Raw genomic sequence first — 15,693 nt, 5'->3', positions numbered from 1 at the left:
AGGCAGCCAGGAAAAGGAAAAGATATAAGGGACTGAAAAGAAGGGAAAGGAAAGGAAGAGAATAGGGAGAGAGGTAGAGACACAGATGGGAGGCAGAGGATGATTTCACACACTGCTCATGCCCAGGGGGACAATGATCGGGGTTTGAGGATGCTGGATACTCAGACAATCATCCTCCTACAGAAATCTTGACAAAGGTTGTGTACCTGGTACGCAGTGACCCCTGCCTATCACATGGCCCAGCATCGCCTCAGTGATTCCTTGAAGTTCCCCATCCATTTATTGTATCCACCTGTTGTCTACAGTCTTGTATTTAGATTGTAAACTCCATGGGGCAGGGACTGTCCCTTTGTTAAATGTCTGTACTGTGCTTAGCACAATGGGACCATGGCCTCTAGGCACCACAAAATAGAAAGAGGGAGGCTGATACCTACATTTTTTCAGAATAGTTTGACCAGGGTGGCAGGGAAAGGAAGAGAAGAAAATCCAGGCCAGAGCCTCAGCTGGCACCACTTGACACCTGCTAAGATTTTTGAGCTGATGTGTCATCCACACTACTTCTTCAAGAACCGCACTCCAACTATCACCTGACCAAGTTTCCCCTGTTAGGCAGGGTTCAGAGCCGAGTTGCCAAGATTCCAGTGTCACCTATTCACGTGCATTATCCCTGAAGATGCCGTGACCCTGGAGCTGTGAGGGATGCAGCAAAGCACATGGCGTCGCTTCTCTTTTCAATACATCTCCTCCCCCACCGAATCTATGGTTTTTTTTCCCCAATCCGATGTATACTTTCCAGCTCGTTTCCTCTTGCGGTTCTCATTTCCCGCTCCTAGGAGGTGAGCTCATACGTTTCTCAATTACAGGCCAAAGAAAGGGAGAGGGAGAAAGAAATCTTATGGAAACAGATGAAGTCATGCCTGTGCAATGCTGTGTTATGGCCCATGCTCACGGAGCCATGAGGAGGACGCAACTGCCCCCCAACCCTGGCGGGACACCCTGGTTTGTTTATTTCCTTCTCATTCTCTCTGTTGTTTTCTTCTTTGCCATTGAGAGAAGATGCACCACTGACACACAATAACAGCAACATGTTTTTGTCTCCCTCTTTCTCTCTCCCCCTCCCCTTTCATTCTCCCACCCATGGACCTTTGAGTCATTCACAGCATGCACTTGAGTCAATAGTGAGCCCACAGACCATGTAGAAGTCTCCGAGTGCTGTGTACTCTGCCGATGGCTATGCGGACTCCAGAAAAGTTACACAAGGGAAATCTAAAGGCAATTAAAAGAATAATACAAGTGGTTGTTTAGAAAAAGGGGGGTAGGGAGGGGAAACTAAAATTAAAATAAATAAAGGGAATGTTTTAATGAGGTTAACAGTGAAATCTGAATTAGAGGCGCCCGAACTTCATCTATATATTTCTCATATAGAAAGGAGCTCTACCCTGTGCAGCCAGAGCTGCCTAAAACTAGCCAGGGCCTCAGGCTGAGGGAAATATTTGGATAGAAAGGAAAGATGATAATTGCTGCAAATGGAGACTAATTCAGAAAACAACTGACTCTGCATTGGGTCACTGTTCTTTTGCTTTCAACGAGCTACTGATGCTTCATGGAACACTGGGGATGGAGGGACAAGGAGCTCCGGAAAATCTTTCCTTCTTGCAAGTCACACATGGTTAGCACTTCTTTTTCCTTATTCTTCATTCCCAAGGATGCTTCCTACCTGCCTCGGTACTTACATGGCCCGAGCATCACCACAGCATCCAAGCACCTTGCAGTCATTAACATAGCATTTCCCAAAGTGTGGGGCATTTCCCTACAAGGAAGTGTCCTTGCTTTATAGATGGGGAACAGAGGCAAGGAGAGACTTAACAATTAACTCAAGGTCACACAGGAAAAGTTTGTGGCAGAGCTGGAAATGAAACCCAAGTCCTCTAGTCCAAGGTCAACACCTTAAGCACAAGACCTTTCTGAGAGCTGGTCAAAAAAAAATATGGGAAATAATTTCCATTTTCCAATCAACTTTATTTTTTCCTAGCAAAATCTTTTTACTTTTTTTTTAAATTGCAATACTAATCTGTTTTATCATGTATATTTGCTTCTGCAACAAACACTGCAGCAGCCTTCTTCCCATATAATTTACTCTAAGAACTGACCCAGACAAAATCCTTTGTTGGATGAGACTAAAGACCCACAGATCTGCAAGGCACTTTACAAACAACTACATATAATAGGCCCCTGACTTAAATTTAAAATATAGAACCAACCCTGGGTGGCGCTGAGCAAGGCCATATTCCACTGAATTTAATGGGAGCTGGAAATAGGTGCTCGATGTTTCTCAGGATTTGGCACTAAATGAGACATGAGAGATGACAGCAGACACATCTCATGTGCTAGTTATGTGTATAACAATGAGTGAACCATGTCACCCTCCTGTGGTAAGCCCAGAGACACAATAAGAGAGAGATCTGCTACTGAAAACATTGGAGAGTCCTCCATTAGTTCTGGTGGTAGCTACATATGTTTTTCTGGTTGAAGGGTAAGGGTTTTAGTCCCAGTTCCCTGAGTATGTTTTATACCCTATTTGTGTCTGTTGCCTGTATCACACAGATTAGTTACAAAAAGATAGGATTAATACAATATACACATCGAGAGTTTGGGTTGATAGAGGAATGTGGGTCAGTAATGGAAAGCTTTCTACTATATAAAGGAAATATGAACACATAGAAACTGGACTGTCTTTGCAGTCCACCTGCTGTTCGGGGAATGCATGTGTGATCTGAGAGACAGTGTACAGAGGACTCTATACAGTTCAAAAACATCAGCCATATCGTTAATAATATTTTTGTTTCATAAGCGTTCATCTGCCCCATTTCTTATTCCTAACTAGACATCCTAACCCTGTGTTTGTGGCGCCCGAATTAATTACCCATAACAATTTACATCTTCAAAGTGCATTAAGGTTGAGTAGTATTGTAACTACGGCTAGCCCTATATTACAGGCATGGAAACCAAGACTTAGTGAAATGTCATGACTTGCCTGAGCCCTACAGCAAGTCAGAATTAGAATGCAGGTGCTCCTGATTCCCCTCTACCGACCTTTAACCAGGCCATGTCCCTGCACCGGCTCTTGCCTGCAAAGACAATAATTACGATGTTACAAAAGAGAGAATCAGCTGTGAAATCCTGCCCTAGTTAAAATCCGTGGCAAAATCCTCATTGACTTCAACAAGATTAGGACTCCCCCACACCCCAAGACTTAAGGTGAAGAGGATGAAATAGGAAGCAGATAAAATCTTAGGCTGAGATTCAAATTCAAAGCTACCTTAGGGATTGCCATTAATGGAAAACTCCTAGGCAGCAATGAAAATTGAAGCTGTGACAAAGGCCTTACATTAATGTTGAATAAGCGGTTAAATTAGTTCCTGTTCGTACAGCACTTTGGAAAAATGTAGAGCACTTACAGAAATTCTCACTATGATTGAGAATCAAAGATCCCATTTAATTGTTTTTAATTATCTTTGAAGAACGAGATAGTTATTCTTGTGGATATTCATCACTATAACACATGGGCCCTTGACAATTAGGGAAACAAATAATAATACTTGACACCTAAATGGCACTTTTCATCCATAGATCTCAAAGCCTTTTATCAAAGCAAATAAGGCCTTGACTATATATAAAAAGGGACTTGTTATATCAACATAGTTAAAGCAATACAGTGCAAATGCAGTTACACCAGTATAAAGGTGCTATATAGCTTATTCCCTTTCCTGTACAACACCTTTATAAGTGGTATAACTGCATCCACTCTCAGAACATAAGAACGGCCATACTGGGTCAGACCAAAGGTCCATCCAGCCCAGTATCCTGTCTACCGACAGTGGCCAATGCCAGGTGCCCCAGAGGGAGTGAACCTAACAGGTAATGATCAAGTGATGTCTCTCCTGCCATCCATCTCCACCCTCTGACAACAGAGGCTAGGGACACCATTCCTTACCCATCCTGGCTAATAGCCATTATTGGACTTAACCTCCATGAATTTATCCAGTTCTCTTTTAAACCCTGTTATCGTCCTAGCCTTCACAACCTCCTCAGGCAAGGAGTTCCACAGGTTGACTGTGCGCTGAGTGAAGAAGAACTTCCTTTTATTTGTTTTAAACCTGCTGCTCATTAATTTCATTTGGTGGCCCCTAGTTCTTATATTACGGGAACAAGTAAATAACTTTTCCTTATTCACTTTCTCCACACCACTCATGATTTGATATACCTCTATCATATCCCCCCTTAGTCTCCTCTTTTCCAAGCTAAAAAGTCCTAGCCTCTTTAATCTCTCCTCATATGGGACCCGTTCCAAACCCCTAATCATTTTAGTTGCCCTTCTCTGGACCTTTTCCAACACCGGTGTATCTTTTTTGAGATGAGGGGACCATATCTGTATGCAGTATTCAAGATGTGGGAATACCATGGATTTATATAAGGGCAATAAGATATTCTCTGTCTTATTCTCTATCCCTTTTTTAATGATTCCTAACATCCCATTTGCTTTTTTGACTGCCGCTGCACACTGTGTGAACGTCTTCAGAGAACTATCCACAATGACTCCAAGATCTTTCTCCTGATTTGTTGTAGCTAAATTAGCCCCCATCATATTATATATTGTGACAAAGCTCTGTCCTTGCCTCTGTGGGTCCCGCGTTTCCTAGAGGATTTCGCTAGCCTCAGAGGCTCACTGTGACCTTCCCCATAACCCTTCTCTCTCTAGAGACAAGGGTCAGTCTACTGAGCCATTTTCATCATAAGCCAGCGAGGGAGGTGAGGAGAAGTTATCCTTCCTTGCACAGTCTCTGTTGTCTCTCAGTCTCAGTGATTAATCATGGGGAAAGGGGGGGGAGCCCAGGCCCACCCTCTACTCCAGGCACCAGCCCAGGGACCCTAATAGTATCAGCTATGGTAGCTGACCTTTTAGAAACATGACATGTACAATTCCCTGGGCTACTTCCCCCACAGCAGCCCTCACTTCCTCAAGCTCCACTTCACCCTTACCTCAGGGCCTCCTTCCTTGTGCCTGATATGGTGTGTTCTACTCAGCCTCTCCAACAGCACAACTTCCTTCCACAGCTCCTGACATGCACACCCACCTGACTGACTGGGAGGCTTTTAACTAGTTTCAGCCAGCCCCTGATTGGCTTCAGGTGTCCCAATCAACCTAGCATTCTCCCTGCCTTCTGGAAAGTTCTTAATTGGCCCCAGGTGTCTTAATTGACCTGGAGCAGCTGCCATTTCACTTATCCTGGTACCAGGGATTTGTTTAGCCTGGAGTTAATATATCTATCTCCCACTACTTTTCTATAGCCATCTGGCCTTGCCCCGTCACAATATATATAGTTTGGGTTATTTTTTCCAATATGCATTACTTTACATTTATCCACATTAAATTTCATTTGCCATTTTGTTGCCCAATCACTTAGTTTTGTGAGATCTTTTTCAAGTTCTTCACAGTCTCCTTTGGTCTTAACTATCTTGAGCAGTTTAGTATCATATGCAAAGTTTGCCACCTCACTGTTTACCCCGGTCTCCAGATCATTTATGAGTAAGTTGAATAGGATTGGTCCTAGGACTGACCCTTGGGAAACACCACTAGTTACCCCTCTCCATTCTGAAAATTTACCATTTATTCCTACCCTTTGTTCCCTGTCTTTTAACCAGTTCTCAATCCATGAAAGGATCTTCCCCCTTATGCCATGACAACTTAATTTACATAAGAGCCTTTGGTGAGGGACCTTGTCAAAGGCTTTCTGGAAATCTAAGTACACTATGTCCACTGGATCTGCCTTGTCCACATGTTTCTTGACCCCCTCAAAGAACTCTAATAGATTAGTAAGACATGATCTCCCTTTACACAAACCATGTTGACTTCTGTGCAACAATTTATGTTCTTCTATGTGTCTGACAATTTTATTCTTTACTATTGTTTCAACTAATTTGCCTGGCACTGACGTTAGACTTACCAGTCTGTAATTGCCAGGATCACCTCTAGAGCCCTTCTTAAATATTGGCGTTACATTAGCTATCTTCCAGTCATCGGGTACAGTAGCTGATTTAAAGGACAGGTTACAAACCATAGTTAATAGTTCTGCAATTTCACATTTGAGTTCTTTCAGAATTCTTGGGTGAATGCCATCTGGTCCCGGTGACTTGTTACTGTTAAGTTTCTCAATTAATTCCAAAACCTCCTCTAGTGACACTTCAATCTGTGACAATTCCTCAGATTTGTCACCTACAAAAGACGGCTCAGGTTTGGGAATCTCAGCCATGAAGACTGAAGCAAAGAATTCACACCCCTGACTGATACAGGTATCCTGGTACACAATCTTCAATCTGTGTGTGGACCAGGCATGTGTATCATTATCATCATTTGACAGATGAGGGATTTGAGGCAAAAAGAAGCAACTTATCGAAGGTCATGCAGCAGAATAGAACCAAGCTCTCCTCAGCCCACTCTTGTGCTCTATCTGCTAGGCCTTTAATTTCTCCAGTACTGTGCCTTGTGCCATTAACAGGGGGAAAAAACACGCCTTCTTGAACTGTTAAGGAAGGTATAATTCTCCAGAGAAAAATGTCATTATGTGAATCAAGGCCAGCTGACTCCTGTAGTGACCCAGTGTCACATGACCTTCCTAGACAGAAAAGATAGTCTAGGTGTTGGAATACTTCCCAGGAAATGAGGAGACATAGGTTCAAGTCCTGTGAGGCTCTGCTACAGATTTTCTGTGTGGCTTGGCAAAGTCATTCAATCTTGCTGTGCCTCAGTTCCCATCTGTGAAATGGGGATAACACTTCCCTACCTCACAGGAGTGTGGTGAGGATAAATACATTACAGATTGAGAGACACTCTAATACTACACTGATAGATAGACAGACAGACAGACAACATGCACTGTAACAGGAATGTGTCTAAAAATATCAGTGGGATGTGTTGCCTATGAGTCTTGCTTTGAATTCTTCCCGCATAAATGACAGACTACAAAGTTACGAGGGTGCTGGGCGCTCACATGCAGGCAGTCTTGGGGAAAGTGTTTGCCTTAGCCTGTGGGATTTAAAATTGCAGGTCTCTCCCTCTTGCCCAATTTTTTGCTGGCTGAGTATATAAGCATCAAAAAAAGATGCCTGGATTTTAGAAAATGCTTACAAGGAAGCTTGGTTTTGATACAGGAAGGTTTTTTAAACCACCTATCGAGACCAACAAAGGTAGTGCCAATGTGCTCACCTCTGCTATAGCTAGCAGAGTAGTCTGGATCTAGGACTGAAACACTATTAGGGAGGTTATTGATCAGAGACAGGAGCTGGTACGGAAAAAGACTGAATACAGTTTTCACTTCTTTGTCCCCACTTCTGAATAGATGAAGTGAATTCCTGGAAACTCATGGGCTTGGACAGTAGAGTTGTAGACTTGGAAAAATACTCCTTCTGGTGATGGTGATTTATTTATAGTTGCAATTAGAGACAAAAGGGCTCTTCAAGAGAGTGGGGAAGAAGTGGAAAACAAAGCCAGGATTAAAAAGTTGACATGATGGGGATTCCCAGAGCAAAGTGAGTCAGGGGAATGAGCTGTTTTCTAATCCCTTCATAAATAGTTATCGGCTTTATTTGGCTCTGAGTTCCATTATGATTAAATCTGTCTTTCAATGGCCAGGAATATTACCTGCTCGAGAGGGTCCTTACAAGGAAGTTATTCCTGTTTATGTATATAAAATTTAGAGAGAGGCCCAACCCAAAACTCTGGCTCTGAGAACTGCGGAGTTTTGAATGCTGAATATGGCCCCTCCATATTGGTTTTGGATCCAGGCAAGATCCCAAACGGGCAGCAAAGGAGCAGGGATAGGTATCAAAATGGCTGAACACTTTGCAAGAATCATTTGAAAGATCTCAACCCCATAAAAGGCCAATGCACCATCCAGCGGGTGCCATTTTGCAGGTGGTAGCAGTAGAGGCAGTGGTGGTCTAGTGGGAGAGCAGAGCCAAAGGTCACTGACAAGCCTCATCAAATAGTTTGGGGCCTTGGAGATGGATAGAGAATAAAGCGGGGAGGGGCGGGGGAGAAGGAAAAAGAAGGCCCTGCACTGTTAAAGAGATAGTTTGTTTCCCACATGGCCCTGTTCTTATAATACCCTGGTTTATAGTCTACAATTATATATCTACCTGCTTTACATTATTCAGCTATTAGATGTCTGTGTGCTGTATAGAGTTCCAGACAGGGTATGGTCTCTGGTAAACAACACAGTTAGAGCTGGAACCCGAGCTGAGTGGAAGTCTGTTTGTTGGTAGGTTTCAGAGTAGCAGCCGCGTTACTCTGTATTCGCAAAAAGAAAAGGAGGACTTGTGGCACCTTAGAGACTAACAAATTTATTTGAGCATAAGCTTTCGTGAGCTACAGCTCACTTCATCGGATGCATTCAGTGGAAAATACATAGGGCCTAATCACATCAGCCACAATATCAGAGGCTCGTTCACCTGCACATCTACCAATGTGATATATGCCATCATGTGCCAGCAATGCCCCTCTGCCATGTACATTGGTCAAACTGGACAGTCTCTATGTAAAAGAATAAATGGACACAAATCAGATGTCAAGAATTATAACATTCAAAAACCAGTTGGAGAACACTTCAATCTCTCTGGTCACTCAACTACAGACCTAAAAGTGGCAATTCTTCAAAAAAAAAAAATTCAAAAACAGACTCCAAGGAGAGACTGCTGAATTGGAATTAATTTGCAAACTGGATACAATTAACTTAGGCTTGAATAGAATTGAATTGAGACTGGGCGTGGATGGGTCATTACACAAAGTAAAACTATTTCCCCATGTTTATTCCCCCCCACCACACTGTTCCTCAGATGTTCTTGTCAACTGCTGGAAATGGCCCACCTTGATTATCACTACAAAAGGTTCCCCCCCCCCCCCCCCGTCCCCGTCCCCCGTCCCCGCTCTCCTGCTGGTAATAGCTCACCTTAAGTGATCACTCTGGTTACAGTGTGTATGGTAACACCCATTGTTTCATGTTCTCTATGTACATAAATCTCCCCACTGTATTTTCCACTGAATGCATCCGATGAAGTGAGCTGTAGCTCACAAAAGCTTAAGCTCAAATAAATTTGTTAGTCTCTAAGGTGCCACAAGTACTCCTTTTCTTTTTGTTTGTTGGTAGTTGTTGTTTTGGTTAAGAAATGCCTCCTGTTTAAGAAGATCTGCAATTCCATATATCTTGATCCAGATAACAGAGGAGGGAGGGAAATTTGAGGGCCTGAAGAAAGAGAATGCAAAAGAACAACTCCTCATTAACCCCACCCTCAACATGTTTCACGAATGGGGGGTGGGGGTGGGGGTGTCTCCAAAATACAGCAAAATCTCCAATTGATGTAGCACCCAGCTTTATAACATTCCAGTAAGGTGATTGCTGCAAAGCACCCAGCTTTGCAAAAGCCAGGAGGGTGATCTCCAATCTGTGTAGCACCCAGCTTTAGAAATGCAGAGAGGGTTTTCTCCAAAGGGCACCCCGATTCCATGCAGCACACTGGGTGCTCTCCCTTCAGCACCTAAATCTAAAATATCAGGCTGAACCTTCCCTTCACACATACATTGCATGCCTGATTGGAATAGGGGCCTTACCCTGACCCCAAGTGTCTACCATTTATAATCACTTTCCACTAAACAGTTCATAGGGGCTCGCCACTAAATCTGTGTGTCCACTGTTTATGCACTGCATTCCAGACTGTAAGAGAGGCTCACTCCTCCACCATTTATATACACTGTGCTACAGAGAGGCTTTTTACTCCACTATTAGTTATTGAGTTCCACAGTTCCACACTGTAATAAGGGGCTGCCATTGTACCATTTATATACTGTGTTCCACACTGTAATAGGACCCCTTCTCCTGACCCGGTGCACTCACCTTTATACACTGCATTGCTGCTTGTAAATGGACTTATACTGTCACTTTTAAGCCAGTATTTCATTCACATGAAAATCTGCCCAGGAACCCCAGCCAAGCCTTTCAGAAAAATCACAGCCATGGAAAACAGGAATAGCCCCAGGTAGCGCAGAATATATAGAACCAAAGAAAGAGCTATGCAAGCATCTGTGCCGTGCAGCACTGAGGAATATCCATCTTCATCCATGTGCACTATGTCGCCTGAAGAATGACCGTGCAGTCCAGCTGTAAGGTCCGTCATCAAGCAAAGAATTCACATGGACATCTGCAAAAGGGTAAATGATGACGTGGACATCATGGACTAGCTGTCGCTTTGTATCCCTCCATGGGTTCTCCCTTCTCAGTCACATCACACGTAAGATGCTTGTCTTCACTTTCAAGGCCCTTCATGGCCTACTCCCCACCCACCATCCCTATTCATCTCTCATTCTCTGTTGAGCTGTCGACACTCCCCCATGACTGGCCCACAATGCCAGCCTCCATTGCCCACTTCTTACATTTTCATATAAACACCTCAGTGCTTCCTCCCATGCTGCCCCACATGCTTGGGAGGTGCTCCCTGTAAACATTCACAAAGCTACCTCCTTATCCATGATCTGGGATTACAGCCCATCATGCTGAGCCATATTGTCTCATTGTTTCCTTGGACTCCCCCAGTTATGTGTATCCACCTGTTGTCTCTCATCTTGGACTTAAATTGAAAGCTTCTTGCAACAGGGGCCACCTTTTTAGTCGTTAGTCTGCATTTGTACAGTGCCTCGTACAGTGGGATCTTGGTCCATGAGCAGGGCTCTTTGGTGTCACAGTAATACAAATAACAACTAAAGAATAATAACAAATGTGCTAAAACCACACATATGCTCTCAACATACAGACGGACACCATCAGCCAAACCATCCCACAAATACATCTGTCGACTCAAAGGTTGGCGTGACAAAGACAACAGTGTTGAAGCCAGAATAAAGGTGTGATAGGAAAGACCATCTGTCAATATTCTTCTCCAAGATGCTGTGATGTGAGCATTACTATCTTCCCACCACGTGAGATCCATGATTCAACAGCAATATGGTACCCAGGCTGGTCTCAGATGATGCCTCACAACTGAGCTGCTGGAAGGAGACAGTTTATGCATAAATTGTTTGCCAAACAAGAGATGGGTTTGCGCAAGATTTCCATCCCTAAGAGCAATAGAAAAGACCAACAAAAAGACTGCACCAAAATACTTCAAATTACTGAGTTAATCAGATTACTTTAAAGCTCAACAATCGGATCTGGTGGTTATGAATCAGGCTGCAACTCTTTTGCTCCGTCTCCAGAACAAGTCTATTATCTGCCTGACAAGATAGACACACTGTATTGAGTGAGCTGCTAATTTTGGATAACAGTGATGAAAGTCCTTTGCAATACTGCAAACAAAAGCAAATATGGTGGTCGCCATTATGAAGCCAAGAATGTGTATTCCAACCAAGTTTTCAGTATCCAGTGCAAGGAAGAATTTCACCCCAAAACAAAACATGGAAACACGTGTTCATCAGAATATACTCCATGTCTGAGAGGTGTCTCTGGGTGGCACCAAAAGAGGACACGCGCAACAGGGAGGGTGACAAACTATGGCCACTTTTCATGGAACAACTGCTGACAACATAGACATCTGTTGATCAGCAAAAATACCAGTGGAAGACATTATCTGTGCACTGTGACAGGAGTGGGCATGTGGGACCTTGCAAGTGGGCATGTGGGACCTTGATTAGACACAGGGTCTGCTACATGGATCAATTATGCTTCTGGCTGTGCGTGCATGCATCCTCATCCTTAGACTGACTCCTCATCACTGATAAGAGGAACAGTGTATAGGGTAGCACTTTAAGATCTCACTGTGACACTCTCAGAAATTATCAAATTCACTGCCTCCAAAGAGACACTGTACCCACTAGCTTGTCAGGTTAGCTGAAATCACACTTCACATTAATATACAGTACTGAGATGGTTTTGTACTAAACCAAGAATAAGTTTATTAATAAAGAACAGAGATTTAAGTGATACTAAGCAAGAGAAAAGGAGATTGATATGGTTACAAAGAAAACAAAATAAAACATGCTTTCTAGTGTCTAAAGTTTAACAGATTATAATCTTGCTCTCAGGTGATTTCTCACCTATAGTTAGGGCCCTACCAAATTCATGGTCCATTTTGGTCAATTTCATGGTCATAGGATTTTAAAAATAATAAATTTCATGATTTCAGCTATTTAAATCTGAAATTTCACAGTGTTGTAATTGTAGGGATCCTGACCCAAAAAGGAGTTGTGTGTGCGGGCGAGAGGGGGGGAGGGGAGATCGCAAGGTTATTGTAGGGGGGATTGCAGTACTTCTACCCTTACTTCTGCACTCCTGCTGATGGTGGCGCTGCCTTCAGAGCTGGGCAGCTGGAGAGCGGCAGCTGCAGGCCGGGAGCCCAGCTCTGAAGGCAGAGCCACCGCCAGCAGCAGCACAGAAGTAAGGATGGCCTGGTATGGTATTGCCACCCTTACTTCTGAGCTGCTGCCTGCAGAACTGGGCCCTCAGTCACTCATAGGGTGGCATGCTATGGTCTGGTATTGCCACCCTTACTTCTGCACTCCTGCTGGCAGGGTGCTGCCTTCAGAGCTGGGCGCCAGGCCAACAGCCACTGCTCTCCGACCACCCAGCTCTGAAGGCAGCGCAGAAGTAAGGATGGCAATACCACGACGCTCCTAAACTAACCTTTTGACACCCCCTTCCCTCCCCTGCAAATTCCTTTTGGGTCAAGACCCCCAATTTAAGAAATGCTTGCCTCCTCCATAAAATCTGTATAGTGTAGAGTAAAAACACACAAAAGAGCAGATTTCACGATCCATTACATGTTTTCCATGGCCGAAACTTTGGTAGGGCCCTACCTATAGTCAGTTTCCAGAGACTTCAACCTACCTGGCTGAAGGATCCACCTTTCACAGATTCCAAAAACTCTGGCCTCTTTTGTCTCTGAAGTAAAGGAGAACTAAAATGTGTTGTTGCTCTCCTTATATTACCCGAAGTCCTTTGTCTATGCTTCCAGGAAGCCTCCCTGGGAGTGCAGACTCTGTCCCCCGGTGTGCTTACTAAACCGTTTCCTCCTCCCACTTATTAGCTTGATTGTTTAATGTATATGTAAATGGACTTTCACTGTCATTGCCTGTAATCAAGCCAGTCAGACAGGGGAATCCACATTCCTGTGTCTAGGGCAGGTTTGATTTCTCGACTGCCTCCAAGACACATTTAAAGCCCATATTTTTCCAGCACAAATACATAATTCTTTATACACAACCCAGACAATCAGGCAATGAATTTTCAGAAGCAGGTTGTCACCACTTTACATCTGACACCTTACACAAACACCTTTTTGATACATGTTATGACAACAGGGTGTTGGAGATAGTGACTGTGTCAGGCCTGATACGAGCCACTGTATAGTGGGCCCACTGCCAGTGAACACTGAGAGGTTCTTAGGGTCACACTACCTGAGTAGCCTAACTGAGCACTATGCAAGCACTGTGCCTGACAGGATTTGCAGGATTAGGCTCTCTAGTAAATCTGTACTACAGGTCTGTGGGCAGGTGGCCATGCCACAGTTGTGCTAAACATTCCAGTTCACAGAGAAGCCCACAATCTCAGCATTGCAGACACTTGTCAAAAAGCCAGCAGACTCCATAAAAATGAAGGTCCGTTTCTAAATTGCTTACTGGGTGACATGCCTACATCCACTGTGACACCTAATGAGCTCACACCACTGAAGGTAAGCCACATGTGAAAATCAATTTGAAACTCTTTATTGTGTCCTCCTCTCTGTCTCTCAGCAATGGGGCTGGATTCGGTGGATACTGGGACCTGGTCTATTGCCTCCCCTGCCCACCCCACCCCCCGAATTGTCTTCCTGTCTATCTTCACAATATGGGGTTTTGTTCAGTGTATGCACATAAGAACACACACCCAGGCCAAGCTTTTCGAAGTGACTAGTGATTTTGCGTGCCCAACCTGAGACACCTTAAAGGGGCCCGTTTTTCAGAAAGTGATGGGCACCCACTCTCTTGAAACCTGGCCCCTTTCAGGTGTCTCAAGTCGGGCACCCAAATATTGAGGCATCCAGACAAATCACCAGCCACTTCAGAAAACCTCAATGTTAGTGTTTTGTCCGGCAATGTGGGAGACACTGAGGGATTACATGACTAGTGCAAGGTCACAGAACAAGTCTGTGTTATAGCTGGAAATCAAACACAGGTTTTCTGGCTCTTGGGTTTGTGATCTTGCTGTGAAGCTGTCTAGAGTGGCTCATGAATGTGGGTGCTAACCTCAGGGGAAACTGTTACAAACCAGGACACAAACCCCTAACTGGTTGTGTGTTCTATTATTAGATTTCATCAACCAAGTACCAAGTGTGAACTCCTCAAGCACTACAGCAGTCTTAACACGGAGTCACAGACAGTCCCCTTCAGTACTCCAGTCTATCTTGCACCCAGGCAAACCTGACTTTGTGATAGATGGTCCCTTACAGCAAAAATCACAACAATATTCAGATTATTCCCAGTCTCAAAGGACCAGTTACTTACCCCAGGTCAATTGTACCTTAGATCTCTCACCAAAGACAACACTTGTAGCCACTCTTGTAACACACTAACTAAAGGTTTATTAACTAGGAAAAAGAAATGAGAGTTATTTACAAGGTTAAAGCAGGTAAACATACACACACAAATAAGTTATAGTCTTAGATTCTGAAACGTGATAGTAGCTGCTCTATATACAAGCTCTATACGCCCTTTAGGGCTCACCCAAACTAAGCACCTTGGGGATCCCTTGCTTATGCTTAGAAATATTATCCTCTCCAAATTCCAAGCAGCAGTTCCTTTGGGTCAGGCATTTTTATTCCCTTCCCCCAAAGCGTCAGTGCCCATCACCTCTTCATTGGGGGTGGGGGTGGGGGGCAATCTACAAAGTCTTGGTCCTTTGATGTTTCACAATGGCTCATTGGGTTTCAGTGGGCCTTCTTGTGTGCAGGACAAGCATTTTACACAAATTAATGCTTCTTTCCTGTTTGGTGAGTTACACAATTACAGAGGTTTACCATGCAAACGCTCAGTATAATTTTAGACCATGGGCTACAGATGTTATAAGTGAGATCAATACATGCAGCATCCTACAAACATTTTATCAAGTCTAAACACTAAACACATTCTTATCAACTTAACAAAGCTAACACATAGGTTGAGCCACCCGGGTTTCCCGCTATGCATTTGTCAGCGTTCAGTGAGACCTTGGGGCCTTGGCATGAGGTGGCACCTGGCCTGCCTGTATCACACTTACCACACCACAATCCTTCCCCCTTGTCCCTGTACTACATTGAGTAGATTGCTGCAGATAGTTACTGGGAGTGTACTGACTATGGTCTTAATGGTCTGAGATCTAGATCCAACTCCCACTGAAGTTAATGGAAAGAGTCCCAAGCAAATCAGTGACAATGGAGCAGGAGAAACTCAACAGCTTCCTCAAGTGACTTGTCTTCTTTGGGGTAGGCAAATAAAGATAAAATGCAAACAAACAAATCCAGCAGCAAACTGGAGCCATACTGAAGGCGTGGTAGCACCAAATTGCAGTGCCAAGCAGGACGTGAGTCTGGGACTTGGCTCCCTCCCCAGACTCAATGGGTGTCAGTGGCAATGTG

The 15,693-nt window shown here is 44.0% G+C and overlaps 1 long non-coding RNA gene across 1 annotated transcript in view; it reads right to left on the bottom strand.

Annotated features, from left to right (window-relative positions):
* The window catches only part of LOC144265569 (uncharacterized), a 28,374-nt gene extending 13,741 nt beyond the window's left edge, over nucleotides 1-14,633 (bottom strand). Inside the window, exons 1-2 of the long non-coding RNA XR_013346320.1 lie at nucleotides 14,585-14,633; nucleotides 12,930-12,983 (exon numbers count right to left, since the gene is read on the bottom strand). This is a non-coding gene — a long non-coding RNA (uncharacterized LOC144265569). The remainder of the gene's footprint in view (nucleotides 1-12,929; nucleotides 12,984-14,584) is intronic.
* Nucleotides 14,634-15,693: the final 1,060 nt, after the last annotated feature.

This window comes from Eretmochelys imbricata, chromosome 6 (assembly GCF_965152235.1).
Source record: "Eretmochelys imbricata isolate rEreImb1 chromosome 6, rEreImb1.hap1, whole genome shotgun sequence".
In the NCBI taxonomy this organism is placed as follows: Eukaryota; Metazoa; Chordata; order Testudines; family Cheloniidae; genus Eretmochelys; species Eretmochelys imbricata.
This window is presented reverse-complemented; position numbering and strand designations above follow the sequence as displayed.